Source organism: Cuculus canorus, chromosome 4, assembly GCF_017976375.1.
Source record: "Cuculus canorus isolate bCucCan1 chromosome 4, bCucCan1.pri, whole genome shotgun sequence".
Classification (NCBI taxonomy): Eukaryota; Metazoa; Chordata; class Aves; order Cuculiformes; family Cuculidae; genus Cuculus; species Cuculus canorus.
The window spans coordinates 53,109,196-53,129,692 of NC_071404.1; the positions used below are offsets into that span (position 1 = coordinate 53,109,196).

Consider the following 20,497-nt stretch of genomic DNA (forward strand, 5'->3'; position numbering starts at 1 on the left):
TTTTTTAAACTAAATTTGAATTTTACTTGCATAAAAGTGAAGAACTGATCTTGTTTTGTCTCCAATTTCTGTGCCCTTGCCACACCAGAATGGCTGGGCTTTGCCTTTTTTCTGTGTTCAGACGTTATCAGACAACAAGTACTAGAAATCCCATGCATGAACTCGGAGGTCTGGAGGCTGAAATACCAGATTAAAGCTTTCCAGTTCAAACATTTCAAATAATTGCCAGTTGCCAATTTCTTATTCAGCTTGAATTTCAAGGATATGACTGCTGGCTTGCCACACTAACACCAGCATTGTAGGGTTACACGTGTTTTGCATTAAAAAGAGGTCCCCACCCCACTCCCCATATGTTTGAGCTGCTCCCAACCTGAAATGCGATCTGTTGGGCTGATCTGCAAGGAGAAATTTGCCCCCAGCACGGAAGACGGAAGATGTTATTTTGTCTCTTCAGTAGAAAAGATTTTTTTTTTTTCCAGAGAGCAGTTTCATTTCCTAAAATACTGTGGAGGTCTGGGGCTGGGATATTTCAGAGCCTAAGTAATACAGATTCCTCGTGAAAGAGTATCCAGACCCCTTGGGAGGGTTTGAAAACCACAGGTTTGTTGTTAGTGCTAGTCCAAAAACAACCATGCAAAGCGCTGCTGAAGAACACGAGGATGTTTTGGTCCTGTAGAGAATTTAAAATGGAAGAAAGGTCTCGGGAAAGGAATGACAGAATGAGAGCAGCTTATCCACTGTGAGAGCTCTACATAAAGATGCTTTAGTGACCTCAGATAAGCCTGATTTCCTGAAAGTGAAGAACGGCATAGAGACAGAGAGGATGAAAGCAACCGAGAGAGGAATGGGGCTAGCCCCTGTCCCTGTTTTGGTATCACAAGAAAATAAAAGGACATCCTTCTCTGGGACTCAGTACCATATCTGATTATTTCTCATTCTAGCAAAATTGATATGATGTCAGCAGGATTATTTTGATCTGATAAAATAGCCCAAATATTACAGTGACGATGTGGTCTGAAGTAGCATGAAACAGAGAAAACACACTCATTAATCACTCAATTTTTCTTTACCCAGGTGCCCTTTTCTCACCACCCTGATTTTCCCAGTGGCTGTAGCACACATGCACAGATGTAAGTCATTGTTATTGTACGCCTTGCGCCAGATATCAGATCTGTAAGATGATCTTTAACACTCTGCACAGCTGTCCGGCACAAACCTGCTGCATGACATAGAGCGCCCCACTTAAAAACTTCTGGGACTGAAGCTATTAATGGGCTTTTATGAAATGCTGGAGAAGAATGAAATTCAACTCCAGCAGAGAGTCTCTCTTTCAGTATTAGCCTTTCTAAGATTTTAGCTTCCCGCTCTCTCTTTTTCCCTCCCCATGAGGGAAAAACATCCCAAACAATTTATACAGAAGTTTAGCCACTGAGTAAATATTCACAGCTTGCTACGGGTTTCACAGAATGACTCAAAGAGTCTATTAATTTGCTTTTCAGATTTTGTAGGTTTCAAAAAAGAAACGTCTAGCAAGTCCTGCAGTCCTTCTACAGAACCCGGCTGCTTATGTTCCTCTTAGAGGCAAATCTTTCTGTTCCTCTCCTCAGCTAGAAACTCACCACCTCCTCCATCTTAATTTAGATCTTATTTCTGACAGAGCAACATGCTGGTCCCCATGTACAGTGGCACAGTGTGAACTCTCCAGCAACCAGGGAGAGAGGAGGAGGAGCTATATGCAGCATCGGAGGGAGATGTGCTCCCTGCCTTGCACAGACCTCTCATGTCTCTCATTTTTCTTTGTTCAAGCTCACGACCAGCACAGCCTTATTTTAGCTCAGGCTGCCCTGTCAAAACCACGCTAGGCAAATGAAGAAGGTTTATCCATTTTCGAAACAAACTTAATTTTACTTTAGTGAGAGAGAAGATGGGGTGGGGAAACAGCCTATGAGTCTCTGAAAAACGCTGATTAAATATAACTTGCTCCATAATGATTTGTTGCCATCTCTTGACAAAGATGATCTGGTACTGGCAACTTCCACTGAATTTCATTCCTATTGTAGCTAAATTTGGGGGAAGTGACAGGGGAAGGATTTTAATATATCTTGGGGCTTAGAAGGAGCTGTTTTTCAAGTGAGACAGAAACAATGAATGTTTTGAACACCTTATACTTCTGCAAAACCCAATTTTCTGTCACGGGTTTCACACTGAAGCAAGAGTGCACTTGGAAAGCAGAGCCGAGGATGTGAAGTGGCATCTCTAAACTGCATAGGAGATAAATGATTTCTGTGCGTTTACTGCTTGTAAATGGACTCTTCGCTCTGCAGCAGGAACAAGCATTAGCAGTTGGTGCAAGTCTTTGTGCTCAGAGGGCTTTGCACGGAATGCAAATCGCAGCTTACAGATCCGTGCAAAGGCTGAAGAAAATGACTGAATTCCCATGCTCATAGCAGTTCAGGAATAACGTGTGCCTTCGTACATTTTAAGAAGGTAGGGCATCTCTGCTGAGACAACAGCTTATGACGACAGACTTGGCCTTCATCTGGGATAAGCTCCGGCCAGCAAATTTCTGTGTTTAACCTGTAGAGATTCCCCTGTGCTACGTCTTCTTGCAGCTCCAGTTGGCCCCAGGGGAGACAAACATGGGTGAGAGCCAAGGAGTGGATGAAGGGAGCCCACACTGACGTGTTTCCCATTCCAAACTTGAATTGTTTGGGATGGGAAAGCAGCCCACAATATTTTGGCCAATTTTGTCCTGGCAAAAAGCACGACGGTAATAACAGCCCTCTTAAAAGGATGAGGGCAAATCCCAGCACCGAGGCTGGTGGGGTCTCTGAATTCTTTGCAGCTTAATCACAGCAAAGCGGTCAACCATGAGGGTAGTTCTTAAAGGGTGAGTGACAACCGTGCTGGCCTTGCAGTACAGCAAACCTACAGCTACTTATTGTTTCCTTGCTGTTCTGTGGGTGTGAGACCACAGTGGCAGCAGAAAGACACATTTAAGGCATTAGTGGAAGGACTCCCATTGCCCTCCTATTGAGGGCAGATCATTAGGGCACAGATCTCTGCTTCTTGGACTGAATATTTCATTAACTTTAGCTGAATTCAATATAGCCGAGCCCTCGCATTGTGTCCAGAAGAAATAATAAGCAGAAATAATATGTTCCTGCCTAATTCACCAGTATAAACAAATTAGAGATGCACTTTAAGCTTGTCATAAACCACTCCTGGCTTAAACTTATGCAGCCTTAATAGCACTGTGTTTAGAATAACCTCCCAAGTGAGATAAACATGGTTAGAAAATAAGGCTTTTGCTCTCCTGGAAACAAAAAATATTCTTCTGTCACAACTAAATAATGAGAACATTAGTACAACACATCGGGAAGCATTTAATAGGACATAAGTAGAGAATTTAGTAGAAAGAATATGTAATGGCAATTTTTTTTTCATCTGGAAGAGAAGAGCCTGGGAGAAGCCATGCCATGCCAGAGCCGAGCATGTGGTTCTGGTTGTCATTTCTGCCTTCCTACTCTGGGTAGGGGAAACACGTATGAGCATAAAAGCCTCTTCCTTAAAATAGGGTCAATGACCTGAATGCAGGAGCTGCTGGAGCTTGAAGCTTTGTTTTATTAATCAGTTTTCATGCATTTAGTTGAGGATTAGCATAGGCTGCCAGCTTTATCAGCATTAATTTAGAGTACTTTGAGGTATTGAGGACAGAGCTATCTGCTGCTCATATAGTGTCAGCTCGTTGACCCCACCCCCTGAACTCCTTAACCTGCCAAGGATTAAGAAACCATTAGGCCAAAATGAACCTTTCTGAAATGCACCACTTGTTGTGGTTTTGCAATCGCAGGGAAGGGAAAGGAAAACGTGCCAAAAGCGGCACTCACAGGTTACTTTGCACCTAGAAGACAACTGTGGCAGCAAGCTCTGTGCACGTATGCTACTGTAGTCCTGACCCCCCCAAGCAAAACTGATGCCACCACAAGAGAGCACAGCCCCCTAACAGCACAGGGCCTCCCAAAGCCAATTACTAAATGCATCACTTTTTTTTTTTTTTAAAAAAAAAAGGCTTAAATATAACAAAGAGGGGTGAGACAAGCGTCCTTCAGCCTGGAGTGCGCATGCAGCTTGCTCCCCTGCAGCTCACTTACCTTCTGGCTGGCTAACTACCTCTTGCCAAAGCAAGTCCATCAAACCCGAAGTAATATTCCCTCCCCTTTGTTGCACTGGTACTTTTGATAGATTTTTTTTTTTTTTTTTTTTGCCACAGCAAATTTTTCTCTACTGCAGCAATCTGCACAGACACTGGAAACCATCTCTAGGGCAGAAAGTGGACATGTTTGCCTCCAGTCAGCTGCAGCTGTAACAGCACAGCAATTAATACCGCCCAAGCTGATTAGTTAAAGGTTCTCTGTTTCAGGACACCTGGGCATAGATCTGCTAGAAGAACTGAACATCTCGGCTCAACCTAAATCCAAGGAGGCCTGAATCAGCAGCCACCACCCACATTTGCAAACTCTCCTCGTGGCTGAATCCAGGCAACAGGTCAGACAGTAACAAAAAGTCTGTAGGAAACCTCTGGTAGCATTTGAGCAGCTCATATATCTGCATAGTGTAACTACCTAGTCTCAGTCTAAAGCACCTGCCTCCCCCTGGGCTTGTTCCATGTGCCAGAAATGCAGTCAGGTATCTTCAAGCAGAACAGCTTGGAACTGTGATCAGAGGGGAGGGACAATGGGGGTTCTTGGGGGTGACAGTGCACCCACACAACCCTGTTTCTGCCAGAGCGCAGGGCAGACCTGAAGGACCATCTGTGATCTTGTATCTGTCTATAGTACACTCAGCTTTTCCTCTGGGATGCAATTATGATACAAATGAAATTCAGAGGTAAGTGCACCACCTGTACAGTAACATTGACACCCTACCATAAAATAAAACCCAAAAATCTCTAGAAAATCAGGAGAAGGAGAAGATAGTTAAAGAGTAGCTACGCTTTGCCAAAACCAGGCTGCTTTAGATGCAAGCCCTACTTGATCCAAGCGCCTTTTTGCCAATGCTGAAGAAGAGTGTAAAGAGCTACCTTGGGCCTGGCACATTTCTCAGCTGAAAACCAGTCTCACAGTCATCAGAGCTTATTCAGTTCATCCACATAGCCTGGGACATCCCACAGCTACTATGCTCCATTCTGACCCCTGCAAGAGACTATGGCGCTCCCAGAGTCACAGCCTGTCAGCATCTCTCACCACCAGCTGATCACTCTGCTCAGCAGCACTTGCTACTTTGGCTCCTTTGAATGGAAAAAGCTTTGAGAAGACCTGCCTGATCTCCTGCATTCGAGGTGGCAGTCATGGTGTGTGAGAGGCAGCATTTCCTTCAGCCAGCACTGCAGCAACTGGAAAATGAGCTAAAGCTATGAACCAGGAGATATTTTCCCATGCTGGTGTACCTTGTCAGCCAGTTCACTCCCAGGGCCAGCACACCTGGGCTGCCTGCCTCTTAGGGACTTCTTTCGAGAGGCTTCTTGTAGATTTTGCCACGCCTCTGTCAGAGAAATGGCTTCTGTTATCATGATTTGTTCTGATCTTAAAAGGGAGGGAAGGCATTTACTGCTTTACTGCTTAAGTCTAAGACAAAGGCTCCCTCAATATAGGTGTTCATGACCTATAGAAAGAGTACATTATGGAGTGTTCCCTAGCAGGAGGGGGGCTTCTGGTGACAGGGATGAACCAACAGGTACTTAACATGTTTATTAGAGTTTTGTACAGGCAGATGATGTGTTGCAGAAAGACACTGAAGTTTCCAGCAGCAAGTGTGAAGATACACAGAGCACTGGAGCACAAGCACTACCTCCGAACTTTCAGATCACATGAGAAACTAGTCGTAGCCCTGAAAAATAGCTGGCTAACAAATTAGGTAGTTTATAGGGCTGGGACACAAGTTAATGCAGCTTCTGAATTGCAGCTGGTTCCACTTTGCCTGGCTCAGGACACAGGCAATGGCCCATGCATCTGTACCTAACCATGTTATCCTGGCCTGGGAGAGGCACCATCGAGTTAGAACAGTGAAAGTGCCCAGTGCTCAGCAGCAATTAAAACCTTCTCAGGGATAAGCTTCCCGTTAATTGTTTCTTTGAAGTCCTATCAGGGGAGGCTGCCATGAAATCCAGCAAGAGAATAAGACAATTGCTCTCAAGCCACCTTGCATGACTCACCAGAGAGACAGGAGCGCAGCGGTGTGGAGGAGATAATTACACTTTTGTGAGTATGTGCTTGGCTTCAGTTTGTTTAAGTGTCTAGTTCTTCGCCATTGTATTCAATCTTATTTTTATTAGGGTCTTAAAACTTGTACAGCATGGAGAAGTTTGTACCTCAAAGGGAGCTTTTCTAATACAGTAAAATACAACCATAAAGGCAGAAGCACAGTTTGCTCCCTGGCGTTTACGTATAGCACTCTTCTTTTGCCTCATTAATTTTGTAAGCATTTGAGTTTGCTAGAAATCAGTGTAATTTATACTAAATCAGTAAAGCAAGCAAGCTGAAAGACAAACATACCGAAGCCACTGTTCTTCATTGCATGTCGCTGCAGAGAGAAAAACTGGTTGCTTGAGGGAGCTGGTGAGGATGATGAGGCTGGGCTGTTTCTCTGACAAACATCTCACTGCACACACACAGGGGGAGTTACGGGCGGGGACGTGACTACAAAACAGGGGCTGAAACATGACTGCTGTGGGTGGGAGCACCACCACCCACAGTTTGAGATGTATGCCAGCCTGTGGCTCTGGACATCAAATATATGGAATACCCTGTCTGTGATACACTTCCTTCTTTCCATATTTTTCCCCTTCTTGTTCAGGAGGTTCAAATTTGAGGAAGGAAAGAGGCCAGACTGGTTTGCTTTGTGGGCTATATTCTTATGGGATGCTGCTCCCTAAAGAGCACAGCTGCATTGCTGTGGTGTAAACAAGCCCACCCACCAGGGTTTGAGTTTGTTCTCTATGGGTGGCCAGATTATATTCTCTAAAAAACACCCTAAAACCTCCCCTAACCTCACAGATGATTTACCAACAGGCATGTAGCACTTCCACACTCTCCACTTGCTGGTTCTACATAAACACCAGAACATTATTTTTCTCTTTCTTTGCCATATGCATTTTTAACCAGCTGAGTATCACTCCCGTTTTAGAAAACATCACTCGGAAAAAAAGAGGATGCAAACAGACTTTGTTTTTTACTGCAGAACAAATACATTATCAGATGTGATCCACAGGTTTAGTCCCCTTTGTCCACCAAGGAGATTTCATGTATTTGCAGAATTGTTTTCATGCTTTCTTTGACCAAGTAAATCACTAAAACCAGTATGAATTGATGAAGTCCATCCCTATTATCCACTGTTTCCTGACAAAGGATGACAGTAATGAGTGCTAGAGAAGGGCCTGAAGGAATTAAGAAAAAGCACATTTATAAGTAAACCTACCTGTTCGGCCTCCTTATGTGACTGTGTTTGCTTCCAGTGGGCAGTCAACACAATATCATTTCTGAACAGGAAAAACAGATTTCAGAAAGAAAACTGTTCAGTGTTATTACACACAGACTCATTCTTTTCTGCCTCTTTTCACAAACAGCTCAGCTAACAGCGTATTTAGCTTCCTTAGCTAGAGGATGCACTTGGGCTCCTCTGAACCACGGGTCAGAAGTGCTGGGTGGCGATGAGAGGGTCTGCAGAGAACTGATGGACGTTGCGACTCATTTGGCTCTGCATCACTCTGAGAATCCCTAATTTCCCTATTTCTAAAAGCAGGACATAACAATGCCATAATTACCTTGAGAGGACAGAAAAAAAGTTTAATGAAATAATACTGTTTGAGCATTGGAAAGTCCTCAGGTGTTGTGAGTGGTTTTATGGAGTTACTACATTCCCCTGCTGATCTTTCACAAAATTACAGAAACAAAGGGCAGAACTTATAAGTGACTACTTCCACAGACCTTGGGTTTCTGACTTTGCAGGCTGTGGCACAAAGGCAAACCCCCAAGTCTGCTTGTTCAAGCCTGCTCTGAGGTAGTTAATGTTTGCTAGGTGTTGAAATGCTCAGACACATTTCACCCCGAGGTGTTTAGAGCCATGGTTTGCAAAGGCAAATGAGAGAGACATACTAGGAAACGCATTAGAGTTCTTCCCGTGGTCTTGTGATTCTTTCCCCTAACATTTTTGCACAGTTTCAGGCTAATGATTAACTTTCCATTAGCAAAATAAGGGCTATAAACGACCTGGGGAACTTTCTAGGCGTGCTCTTGAAATAACGGTTTGGGCTGCGCTGGCTTCTGCACCGCTCCAGTGCTGATGCATAGTGGGAGCGTGGGGGCTATAAAGCGTGCTATTACTGCAGTAAAAGCCAGGAAAAACGTTAGCTCGAGGGAGCACAAAGGCTGATTTTTTTTTTTTCTTTCCGCAGTAACTCATCAAGCAGATTAGGAAAGGCTGGAATCAGCTGTCTGTGCAGCGAGCGGGCTGCCCAAGGGGAAGGAGCCAGCAACCTGGCATCGGTCTGCCTCCATGAAGTTAAAGGAGCTCAGAAAACATCCTGCTGTCTTCCCCAAGCTGTTCAAGAGCAAGGAGCCTCAGGTGGAAGAGGAGGGAGTTCTGCAAAACCATATCCCCAAACTAACAAAGAAACCCCCCAAAATAAAACAACAACAAGAAAAAAAACACCAGGAAGATAAGAGCTGCTGAGGGTCCTGAGATGGTGGTGGCTGTGGCTGACCACCACGGGTGGGAGCCAGGAGAACACCTTGGGAGTGGAAGGTCATTGAGTCGATGCTTCAGTAGGCAGGAAGGGGGATGGCGTGAATTGGTGGAACAACTGTCTGGTTTGTAGCCTGCATTGAGACTGACTGTGGTGGCCTCGAGGATGGTGAGTGGTGTGGAGGAATGACACAGGCAGCACGGTGCCCATGAGCTATGGTTTGGTGTCCGACTGATCTCAGCTTTCAGCAGCTGCTAAAAAGCTGCTGGGGAGCACTGGTACGTGTGGTAAAGCTGAGTGTTTTTCCACTTGCGCTCAGCCACACCAGAGTTCAGCTGCTGCGGTAGGGTCCTGGATAAAAGGAGTGGCACTTAAATGAATTGCTCACAGGACCAAACTAGTAGGTGAGGATAAGGATGGCAGAATCAGTTCTTAACAGTCTTAATAGAGAATGTAAGCAGCTTAAAGAGAAGCCTAACTCAGATGCCTCAGTATGCAGCCTTTTTTATTACACCCACAAACCACCCACAACCTCCAAATTGCTATTCTTTAGAAACACCCTGCAGCATTTTCTGGTTTCCAACATACAGCAGTGCTGTAGGCTTAGCTGCTGGATTTGTGCATGCACATGCAAAAATAACTAATGGAGAGCTTGATCAGACAGCAGGATCTTTTCTCAAGTGACACATTTTTGTATTAGAGGAAATGTATTCTGTCATCCTGCTAGCATGGAATAATGAAACCATAGCTTTTCCTTCCCAGTTTTTTTCCCTTCCTCTCCTTTGAGTCTTGCAAAGGAGAAACAATCCCTGTCTTGTAGGCTGCAGCAGCCCACAGGAGCTTGAGAATAGTGTCAGAAACCCACAAACCTGCACCGTTAATTGGGGACTAGATCACTGGTGACACTTCGGAGAGCCAGGCTGTCATTTAAGAGCAGTGAGGTACTTCACAGGTGCCAAAGCCTGACATTTTGTAGCAGAGGGAGGAGGGTCCTGTACTGCTGAGAAATGTTAGTTCGGCAGCTTTGTCAAGTGGAGTGTAGTCTGGGAGATTAAATCCCTCTTCCCACAGGTCTGTGTTCGCAATCTCTGTCCCTCTGTGCCTCTGAGGAGAAGCATGGCTGTCACAAGAAGCGACAAATGCACCACTTCCATGTTTTCATTGTAAGATGTGCATGCTGTTTTTCAAATTCCCAGTTTGGCATGGCTTCCCATATTGTCCAGTCACTGTAGCTCTCAAAGGAGAAGACTAAAGAAAAAGAAAATGAGGCTGATATTTAGGCGACTCCGTGAATTTCTTTTTTGCTTCTTGGGCAACTTGGCTTTTGTTTTAATTGCAATCTCAATTAAAGGCACAGAGGGGAAGAAGATTGAGGGGAAAAACCTCAAACTAATTTTCTTGTTTCACACTAACAGGTGTGGTTTAAGAACAAAATCTTCCCAGAGAGCCCCTGTAGTAATAAATAAATCTAAAAGCAAAGAGAAGAGGAAAGCCCTGCCCCTGCTAACAGCTCCTGGCTTTTAAACATACTTCAAAAATGTTTCAGTGTTCTTGTCTTCCTGTTCATTTCAGACCTCCATATCACCCATTGTAACCACAGTCCACACACAGACCTTTAATGCCTTTTCCTCCAAAAGCTGCTAAGCATTAGAGAGCTATCAGAGGCAAGGAAGTGTTGCTGGTCCTTTTTCCAGGCAGAGGAACACCTCCCTCCAGCTGTGGCCCCTCTCTCCTGGTGCTGCTTTCTTCAGCAGTTGGTATTTGAAGGAAATTGTGTTCTCTTCTGTATTCCCCTTGTCTGGAGTTGCAGTCACAAGCCATCAACACTGCCCCCCAATCTCTCTCTAAGGCTGTGTGCCAGAACACCACCTCCTCACTGTGATGCACAACCATCTCCCACACACAAACCATCACAGTTAGACTTGCCTGCCACTGCTTTCTGCTGGGTGGTGCATCCCCAAAACCGCCCATTGTTATACCCTAAATAGCAACTCCTTTTCTGCAATGCCCTGGTGTTGTAAAGCACAAGGGCAGCCAGCTGCCCCTCAGCTTATCTGCTATCTTTGCTATTAGATTAGTCTGTGGGCAAAAGTGTGGTTCAGTGATTGGAAATCAGCTTATGCTTTTCTGTTAGAAACAACTTTAGAGCTATAACACCACATTAATTAGCCTTTCCAGCAAAGGAATCTGATAGCGTGAAATACAACTTGTACTCTGTAATAGAAACTCATCAAAACAAAAGCACAAGAGGCTCCTCAGCTTAAGTTACCTCTCAAATAAAGCTCCCTCCAAAGCTGTCCTCTAGACTGCCCCCCCATTGCCTCCCAGCTCTTCTCTGACAAGAACCACCCTTGCCAACTCTGCAGCAGGAGAAAATCCCAGACATCCTCTTGTGGAGTTTTCCCAGAGCAACTCGATCCTACATGTATAATTTGGTTTCTTGCCTTGCTAATGATTCTATAAGCTCTCTCAGAGGCCAGCCACAAGAAGCTGATATCTCTGCAAAGTGAAAATTGTTTGAAGTGCGCAGAAAGGTACTCTGCTCTCCTAGCAACCAAAGTTGTAAAATAATGTAATCATATCCAAAATAATGCAATGAAAGATTATGTGATGCTTGTGTCTAGTTGTTATGGCAACTGAAATAAGCTTAAATGTGTGTATCCAGCATTTCAAACAAATAACCTACTTGTATGCAAAGTTACATTTCTAATTAATCCCATTCAGTTCACTGTCATCTCCATTCATTCATGCCTACTACAGGGCTGTTGTTAGGTCTTATTTTCATGGCCTTTACCCTGCTCCTGCCTGACCTAATTTCTAGTTTGTTTTCAACTTTCTTTTTCTTTGACCATGGTGATGTAAGATTGTTGTTTCATCCCTGCATGTTTGAGTCAACAGAGATTTGTACTTCAATGCATCATCTGTAACCTGTTCTTATTTCATTTTCCTTTCTAAACAACTTTGTTGCTTGGAGAAATGTTGTCCCACGGTGGCAGGATTTACTTTACTCCCATCCTACCATCTTGATGAATAATCAAAAAAGCACTTCCCAAGAGATGAAAATATCTCACCAAGGCCTGACTGAGGACAGTCCATCAGCTCAGCCACATTGGCCACAGCCAGGAGAAGAAAACCACCTCAGGAGAGCACACTGTGGGCAGATACTGCAGCCTCATCTGCACTGGCCAAATCCAGCACTATTTCACCAATTACAGCTTACACTTACAGAAATAGTAGCCAATTTCTCAAGAAAAGCAATTGCGTTGCTCCCAAACTCCCAATTCTTATCACAAGATGCGTTTTTAAAAAACATTTTCCACGTCTTTCAATTCCTCCCCTTTGAGACTGAATAAAACTCTAATTTCCATGGAGTGCCATCCTGAAATCAGCCCATCTCCTGTAATAGTTCCAGTGGGTTTATGTGGAGAACTAATTATTTTCTGGATTGGGGTTTTATTCCCTGGTTCATTCCTGAGCTGTGATTTTTAAAGTGATTAAAAAAAGATACAATATTTAAACTGACACTTCTGTTGAAGTTTAAAGGTTCATGCTTTTTCTAAATTCCCTCTTTCCTTCCTTCCCCATCCTTGTTGCACATGGGGATGGTGATGGCTGAGGGGTGGGGAGCTTGGTCTAGCATTGTGCCAGAGCTGCAGGTAGGTGGGTATAAACATCCTGCAAACCCCACCCTTGAGATACAGCCCATGCAGGTCGCCCCTGCTCATGACCTGAAGCAGCAAGAAAGGAAGTGGCTGCACAGGTGAAAGCGGAGCAGCCCTATTGCCTCCCAGGGTCTGACACAAAGGAAAGGATTTAATGGTCTTTGCCCTATGATTTTCCATTACCTCCCTCTGTTCTGACAGCACTACCCATATCCCAGGTGCCTCCCCCTGCATTTAGGGTATTTTTACCTGCTAACTGCTCACTTGAAGCGACACCAAGGTGTCACTGAAAGCTTTGCCACTTTCAGAGAAGAGAAGAGAAGAGAAGAGAAGAGAAGAGAAGAGAAGAGAAGAGAAGAGAAGAGAAGAGAAGAGAAGAGAAGAGAAGAGAAGAGAAGAGAAGAGAAGAGAAGAGAAGAGAAGAGAAGAGAAGAGAAGAGAAGAGAAGAGAAGAGAGAAGAGAGAAACCCAAAAAAAACAGCATTCAAGAAGGTGGAAGGAAGGGAACAGGGATGATGAATAACCTCAGCTGCCTCTGCAGAAATGTGTCTGAAGCAGGGACAGAGAGGCATCAGCTGCCCACTCATCACTCTGCCTGCCCAGGAGAGTCAGTCTGCACAGCCCAGACATAACCCTCTCTCTGTGGGACACATCCAGCAACACTGATTTTCCTTGTTTGCAGAAATATTTGGGGCAGACAATGTTCACATCATGGGACAGCTCCATGCTCTTCCATGTAATTGCAAGAATAGCCCAAACCAAAGATAACCCAGCCCATAAAGTGCCACGAGGAAACCAACCATAGCAATGGACTATCCCTAAAAATGTCAGAGCCATTTGCAGTGAAAGCCATACACACTGCTTGTTTTTATTCCTTAACGTACATTTATTTCTAGCCTGCAGAAAAATTCCCAGAAGACATATGCAAAATGACAGGGAGATGAAATTAACAAAAAAATAATTTATCCGGGTTTGTTTTTTTCTTTTTTTTTTTTTTTTTTTTTTTGCATCATGATGAAAATAAGACTGGTAATGTCCTTTCTTTGAAGGTACAAGTATCTCTTTGGATGTACCAAAAATGCTTTTGTGGAAGAGTTAATACCAGAAGGGTTGTTAAAATAGTATGTTCTACCACCAAATTACAGTAGCAGCCTGTGTAATATTCCTAACATTTACCCATAACCTTCCAGCTTCCAGCACAACTCAGGGAGTAGAAAAATTGGTTTAATTTGTCTGTGATATTGTACTAAGACCCAGGGAAATGCCTGGCTGAGTGATGTTGTGTACGTGGTATCTCTCACACCAACTGTGTCATCTTCTGCATTTGCAGCACCTACCAATTAACCCCAACCTGCAATACCTTTCGTCCATCTGTGTATGATTTGAAGAGCCATCCCACTAGATTCAACAGGAGCAGTCAATACATGACAGTAACTTCAAAAGACATAACTATATCATCAGGTAGGCATTGAATCACACAGGTAGATGCTTTTAATCCGAAGACCAGGAGCTCCAATTCCCTGAACGCATGCTGATGTTTGAGGGACAGCTACAGTAGGTGCAGCAGATGACATTTGCTTATTTTACATCACATTCGAGTACCTCTAAACAGGATGTATGATATCTGGAGGATTATTCTATTTTATCTCACCTCATCTTGCTCCCTCAAAACCAATTACTTTAGTGGATTACATAGAAAAGGTAATTTCTTTGTAAAATTAAAAGTAATTACTAGGAGGCCAACATTTCATTTTCCTTTCTGTTGCTCCCGCTGCTGTTTCTAGGCTTTTACAGAGCCGCCTTTAACTGATTTCCTTCTATTCCACTAGCATTTTTAGCATCCCTAAAAATTAGACGTGCTTCTATATGCTTTACTCAGCATACCCATAAACTTTGCTTACACATTGCCATAAGGTGCAGAGAGATCCCTTGTGGTCAACCAGTGCATTTTTCAGTTGAAGATGGGGAAAGTGGCAATATGAGGTATTGAGGAGCTCCTCACCAAGTCCCATCTCAGTTCGATGGGGCCATTGCATGAACTGACTGGAAGGGCTCAGCTGTGGGTGAAGGAAGGACTTTTGAGATCATGAGAAGTCATGTAAGGAACCAACATCTTTATGGACCGGGTAAACAGAGAGATGGATGGAAGTCTGGGGTTCCCACCAGGAAGGGATCTGGAATCAGCTATGTGGAATAGCAGTCAAGGCCTGTGAAACTAAGAAAGCCTGGAAGTTAAAAATGCCAGATCCTCCTTGAAATTAGGCAACGTGATGTCTCATGCCGGACATCCAGAAAAGCAGATCTTGAATTTAGGAGGTGCTTTAGAAATGCAGTATGGAGGGTGGCAGAGAAGTTCTCATGTTGGAAAAAGTTTGGGGAGGAAAAAGACTTTCAGACCAAGTGGTACAGTGCTTGGAAGTTGGAGAGAAAACTCTATGAGACTTCTGAGCTAGAAGACCAGGGTAAACACAGACTTGTGAGTAGCAAAAACAGTGATGGCAGATGAAACACCCAGGGCAAACAAAGCTTCCCAGAGGAGAGGCAGTGCGGTTCTCTGAAAGTACTTTTTCACTGATCTTTTACCCAGCCTCTCTCTCTCACCCTCCTACTAAAGAAGTACTTGAAGGCATTTATTTACAATAGGAGAAGGTAAATTAAAAGTAATATTTAATGAAATTTAAAAACAAAGGCTTTGCATGCATAATTATGCTCTGCTGAGAGAATCAATCTCTGGATTTGCTGGAAAACTGCATAAAGCAGTTTTCTAAAAGGAAAGAAAAATAAAATTCAACATCTTAGGAGAAAGAACTTTTTTTTTTTTTAATTTTACTTTTGCCACTCTCAAATTAAATTTCAAATTCATCTTTATCATAAATTTAACCAAAAGGGGATACCTGCACATAATTTAATCTTTTAAAGGTCTGTTTTACAGCCCAGAAAATATCAAAATCAGCCTACAATTTGATTTGCTGATGTATAAACACTGAAGTGAAAAAAAAGGAAAAGTTCAGTTATCTTTGCCTCCTTAGAGCTCTCAAAAATTGTTTGAAAGTCCAAAATCTCTGAGTACTTGATAATCTTAGTGATAATATCTAAATAGTTGGAAAAGTATCATACAAAACCACCTTGTGCTAGTTGCTTATCTCTCCGATGCTCTTTGCATGACTTCATTAGAGCAACTTATGCCAGCAGTACAAGAGTGGATCATTTATAAAGCTCGTATAAATGAAGCATTCAGAAAGTGTTTCATGTTCTTGTTGATAAAAGTTAATTGTATGCAAAATGGCATACAGTAACTCATCATATATCTTCCTTGCAAGGTAGTTATTGCCATTCAGGTAGGAAAACCATTTATTTGAATGTTTTTAAGCTAGTCTTACAAGCATTTTAAGCACTTTAAGAAATGAGCAAGGTACTATTTGTCCAATTGTTATAAAAATTAATAGAAGATGCAAATCTAGTCATCTGCATGAAGAAAAAGTGAAGCTAGGAAAGGCTGTTTCTTATCCAGATCCCTGCACTGTCTCCTTCTTCAGCAGCAATGAAATTATTTTTTCTGTTCTCAGCCCCAGTTTTCCTCCTCAAGCACTAATGCTAATTATACCTGCTTTGCTGAGGTTTTATAACAAACAGCCTGCGTGTGAAAACTACTTTGATGCAAGTAAGAGCCAAGTTTTAGTAATAAACATATGGTAAATGACATTTTCTCTGCATTTATGCACTGGAAGAGTTTATTTAGATCAGATTTGGAAACCGATAGCAAGTCAGAGATGCACTGCGTTATTTCTCAGTCAATAAATAAATACTTGCGTGTACCCCTTGCTCTACATACCCGAAAGCCTGGCTCTGCTCCAGGTGCAAGGCAGACAGTTGGATTTTTTTGCCCTTTGCTTCGGATTTTTGAGCACATCGTCCTCCCTGCCTATGCCTGGGTTTAAGGAGAGAGGGGGCAGGCAGGAAAGTGGTGGCACCACACATGGCACCATTCCAGCACCTGAAAGACAGAGGAACACCCTCGCACAGGGAGCATTTGGTAGGCAAAAAGCATCTACAGAGGAAGATGGACCCCATCTAGATCAAACTACACCCCTAAAACTAGGCAGGGGTGGAAATTTACTTTTTTGAATTTGCCAGTATCTAGGCTACTCTGGCCTGAAATACCCTGAAATAAAATCATAACTGGTATCTGTTATTCAGAACTTCAAATTACTGTACAGATTACATTACTGCACTTAAAGACTCTTTGTCTTAAAAGGCAGTCACTGACTTAGGCAATCCACAGTCTAAAATTATTTACAATTCCTATTTGTCAAAGAAGGAGAAGGAGGAAAGGAGATTGAATCCTGACACAGATAAAACTCTTCGCTGACTCTATGCAAAACGATACGCGCATGGAGGTTTCAGCAGTGCAAACTGCTCATCCCCAAAATGCTTTCTTTTAATTGCAAACCTCTGAAAGGGAGAACACATTTTCTTTCATTCTTTGTGCTGAAACTGATTTTTCATTTTCAAACTATTTGAGCCAGATTGACTTTGTGGCTGAGGTCTCAGCCCTGCAAAGGTCCAACTGCCTCCTATGAGGTCAGGAGCACCCTGCCCTGTCTGCACATCCTCCTGCAAACACTTTCCCTATGGCTTCTCACTATAAACACTCAGCAGAATTTTGATTGTGTTAATATTTAATATAAAATCTTAATCTTGAAGGAGAAGGACCTTTTGATTCAGAGGCAAATCTAAAATGAGTTTCATATTAAGGCCCTCAATTACTTCTTCCCAAATAAGTGTTTCCATATGGACAGTTGTATGACAAGTGGGCCAGAGCTGTTTCTGCTTCCATCAGCTGCAGCTGTTGACAATTTTCATAACGCAGAATCGATTCCGTCACTTCAGCCCCAAATTAACTTTCCAAGATATGTGGTCCTTCCTTCCACCCTCCCCCTCCCCAATTTTAAATTACCAACACCACAATCCCACTGGAGAACTGGGAAACGGATGTTGTAAAAATGCTTAATTTTTCTAATAGTTTTAATTACCATGTATTTTTAAAGACCTGTGATGTCTCATGTCACTGTGGGATAGCTGTTTTAATTTGAATGGTGACAATGTACGTGGGTATGGAATTAAATTTAAATCTTTCATGGTTACTAACAGCTATCATCAAGCTCCACTAGCAAAGTAAAGGGCCCTGTATGATCTCCTGCAGATCTGCTCCTCCATTTCTTCTACCCCTTAATTTCTTCTCTGACACCACACAAGAGAATGATGGGTTTAAGGCTTAGAGTAATACGTCAAATAACCTGTTGTCTCTTCCATTAGGAATGTCAGTCTCCTAGAGGAGCTGAGGCAGAACCCAGCACTAGACCAACCTCCCTCCTGACACAGCTAAGACAGACTCAATACTACTTGTCACTGAACTAATTTTATTTTCTTATTCCTTCCACAAGCCTTTGCAATTCAGTGGGATGTTTTGTTTGCCAGCAGTGACAGCTGAACAGGTCTGTCCTCAGGATCCTCTGATGGCTGGCTTCCTCAATATGTACAGCCTTGCTTTTCCTTCCTTTCCTCTAGCAAAATGGTAAAAAGTGACAGCAACACACTGAATCCCTCCAGTAACACAAAACAACACTAGGGTTTATCTGTGTGGTGAGCATCACTGAAATTTCTATTTCCATTTCAGGCTCTTGGCCAGTATGTTGGGCAAATGTGTCTACCATCTTCATCATCTATGCTCTGAAACCACTTTAAGACCCCAAAGGATTTTCTAATATGTGAATTCTGCAATTAGATCTATGTTAATTGGCCACCAACAGTACCTACTTTTTACAATGTTATCTGAGAGGACAGATGCCTCAAGTTCTTGTAACCTCACAGTTTTGCCAGGCTCAGCATTCCTCATTAGACGTCCACAGGAGCTTCCATGTCTTCTGGGGCACTTTTATGAATCCTCTGGTCCACAACACATTGTGCTACCTGCCACCCCTTGAAAAAGCCAGAGAAGATAGACATCAAATTTTCAGCATTTCTTGGGGGGTTTGCTTTTACGTATCCCTTATTTTACGTACTTTTTGGGGATCAAAACTCATGTTGCTTAGTAGGGTTTCCCAGGTGTTGCCTCTTCCATTGGAGGATGCCTGTTCTCCTAGGCATCCCTTTCACCTTTCATCTCCCTTTCACCACCTTGCACAGGATAACCCTGGTGCTTGGCTGTGCAGCTTCCCTTTCCACAGCTAGATTTTCATAACTCAAGCTTTAAGAGGGATCTCAGTGTTTGAACGTCTCCAATTCATCTAGCTGGGCTCTGGAAACCAGTTACACATATTGCTCTGGAATCTCTTTACTGGCCGTGAGACTGCTCTTGAGTAGATTAAAGATCAGAGAGCCACACAGTGGGCCTTTTCAGCATTTTTCTTCAGTATCTCCTTCAGCTCTGTCATCTGTAGTTCGAGACATGCAGATATGAGAGGTGGCTTCACGGAGTTACTCAGGATGGGGCATGTCCTGGAGGACACCTCTACCAAACAGAGAACGTAAATCAAACTACAAACAGCATCCATCACAAAGGCCTTTTTCTGGGTTTCATGAGTCTCAGCCAAAAGGAGATGATTTAGGAAAGTCTTTTGCTACTTAACCTGTCAAAATTTGTAACCTGCAGTGATAGCAGAAGGAAGTTGAGAGTACCAAAGATCTGGAAGTAGAAGGATCTCTCCTAAGAAAAGTTATACTAACAAAGTAGACTAGCTCCTTATATACCGCAGTCTAAAAAGACTCGGAAGGACAAACAGCTTTTCTTCAGTAAACACGATGATCATGCTGCTGTAGCTCCTTTTTTTGCTCTGGTCTTAACAGTTATGAATGCACTCAAGCCTGCAGGGGCAATTGGGACCATCCCCACAGCACAGACCACACAGTCCCAGCCATGGTGTGTACCAGCACCCCAGCTTTCAGGCACACAGATGAATAACCTTCCTAAGTCTGCAAAAAAGACTAATGAGAAAAATAAAAACCAAACAACAAGAAGAAAAGTAGCAGAATAATAGAATAAATCACTATGTAAACACATCCATAAATTAAAGGCATTTTTTTTTAATTAGCACTTCCTAGATGATGCATTTCTGCGTTAAAGAGAATATTTTGTAATCTATAGGAATTGTACTGCTTGACAGGTGTTACATTTTCTAATTTCTCATCAGAAAACCAAAATGCTGATCCAGATGACACAACTGGTTGACATAAGTATTGCGTTTGCAGATTTCTAAGAAAACTGTCAGGATGACTTGAAAAAAATGTTTGGTTTATTATTTATAAGAAATACTAGCTTTCCAATGCCAGCTAATTCACTTAAGATGCTGCACCAATGCGCTAGGTTCAGCTGAGCAAGGGATTTCCAGTTTTGTACAATTATGGCTTTGGCAGCTATTACTGCTTGCAGCAGGGTTTTTTTTCCTTTTTTTTTTTTCTTTTTTCTTTTTTTTTTTTTTCTTTTCATGCAAGTTAGTGAAATCCCTGAATTTCTTTGTATGCCCTAGAACATAAATGTCTATGTTTCAAAGCAAATTTGTTTTCTTTTAAATCATATTAATTCTTTCTTGAACATGAACCCAGGAGTCTTTAACTGCTTGGAAATGCCCAGATCACGCTGCTGGATGTGTATGTAGTGTGTCCTGCATGGTGAGACCAGATGGTCAGAGATCAGAGGATGAGGAAGAGAGAGAGGATGGGGGGAGGATGAAGGCAGCAGGAGACGAGATGCTGGGTTTGCAGTGCATGTGACCACGTGGCAACCCTTCCAACCAGATCCCATAGTGGTGCAGCTGAGGCGAGGGCAACCTTGCTGTGCTGCTGGGCAATGAGAAAAGAAGGAGCCTGGAAAAAAGGAAGTGTCATTTTCTTGTGTCGAGCACTGCAGAACAGCAAGCCATGAGTGTACTTTTAATACATGATGGAAGACAACTAAATAGAAGCAATGTTAAATGTTGGTATTTTCAGCCCTCCGTGATTCTCTGCTGTGGAAATATAACTGCATGTGTTGAAGACTGGAGGGATTTGAGCTCTTTGCTCCTCCATCTCCAGCTGAAAAATCAAAGCAGCAACT

General features: G+C 43.0%; 1 long non-coding RNA gene across 1 annotated transcript in view; it reads right to left on the reverse strand.

Annotated features, from left to right (window-relative positions):
- Nucleotides 1–6,684, reverse strand: part of LOC128851986 (uncharacterized) — a 58,690-nt gene extending 52,006 nt beyond the window's left edge. Inside the window, exon 1 of the long non-coding RNA XR_008449569.1 lies at nucleotides 6,555–6,684. This is a non-coding gene — a long non-coding RNA (uncharacterized LOC128851986). The remainder of the gene's footprint in view (nucleotides 1–6,554) is intronic.
- Nucleotides 6,685–20,497: the final 13,813 nt, after the last annotated feature.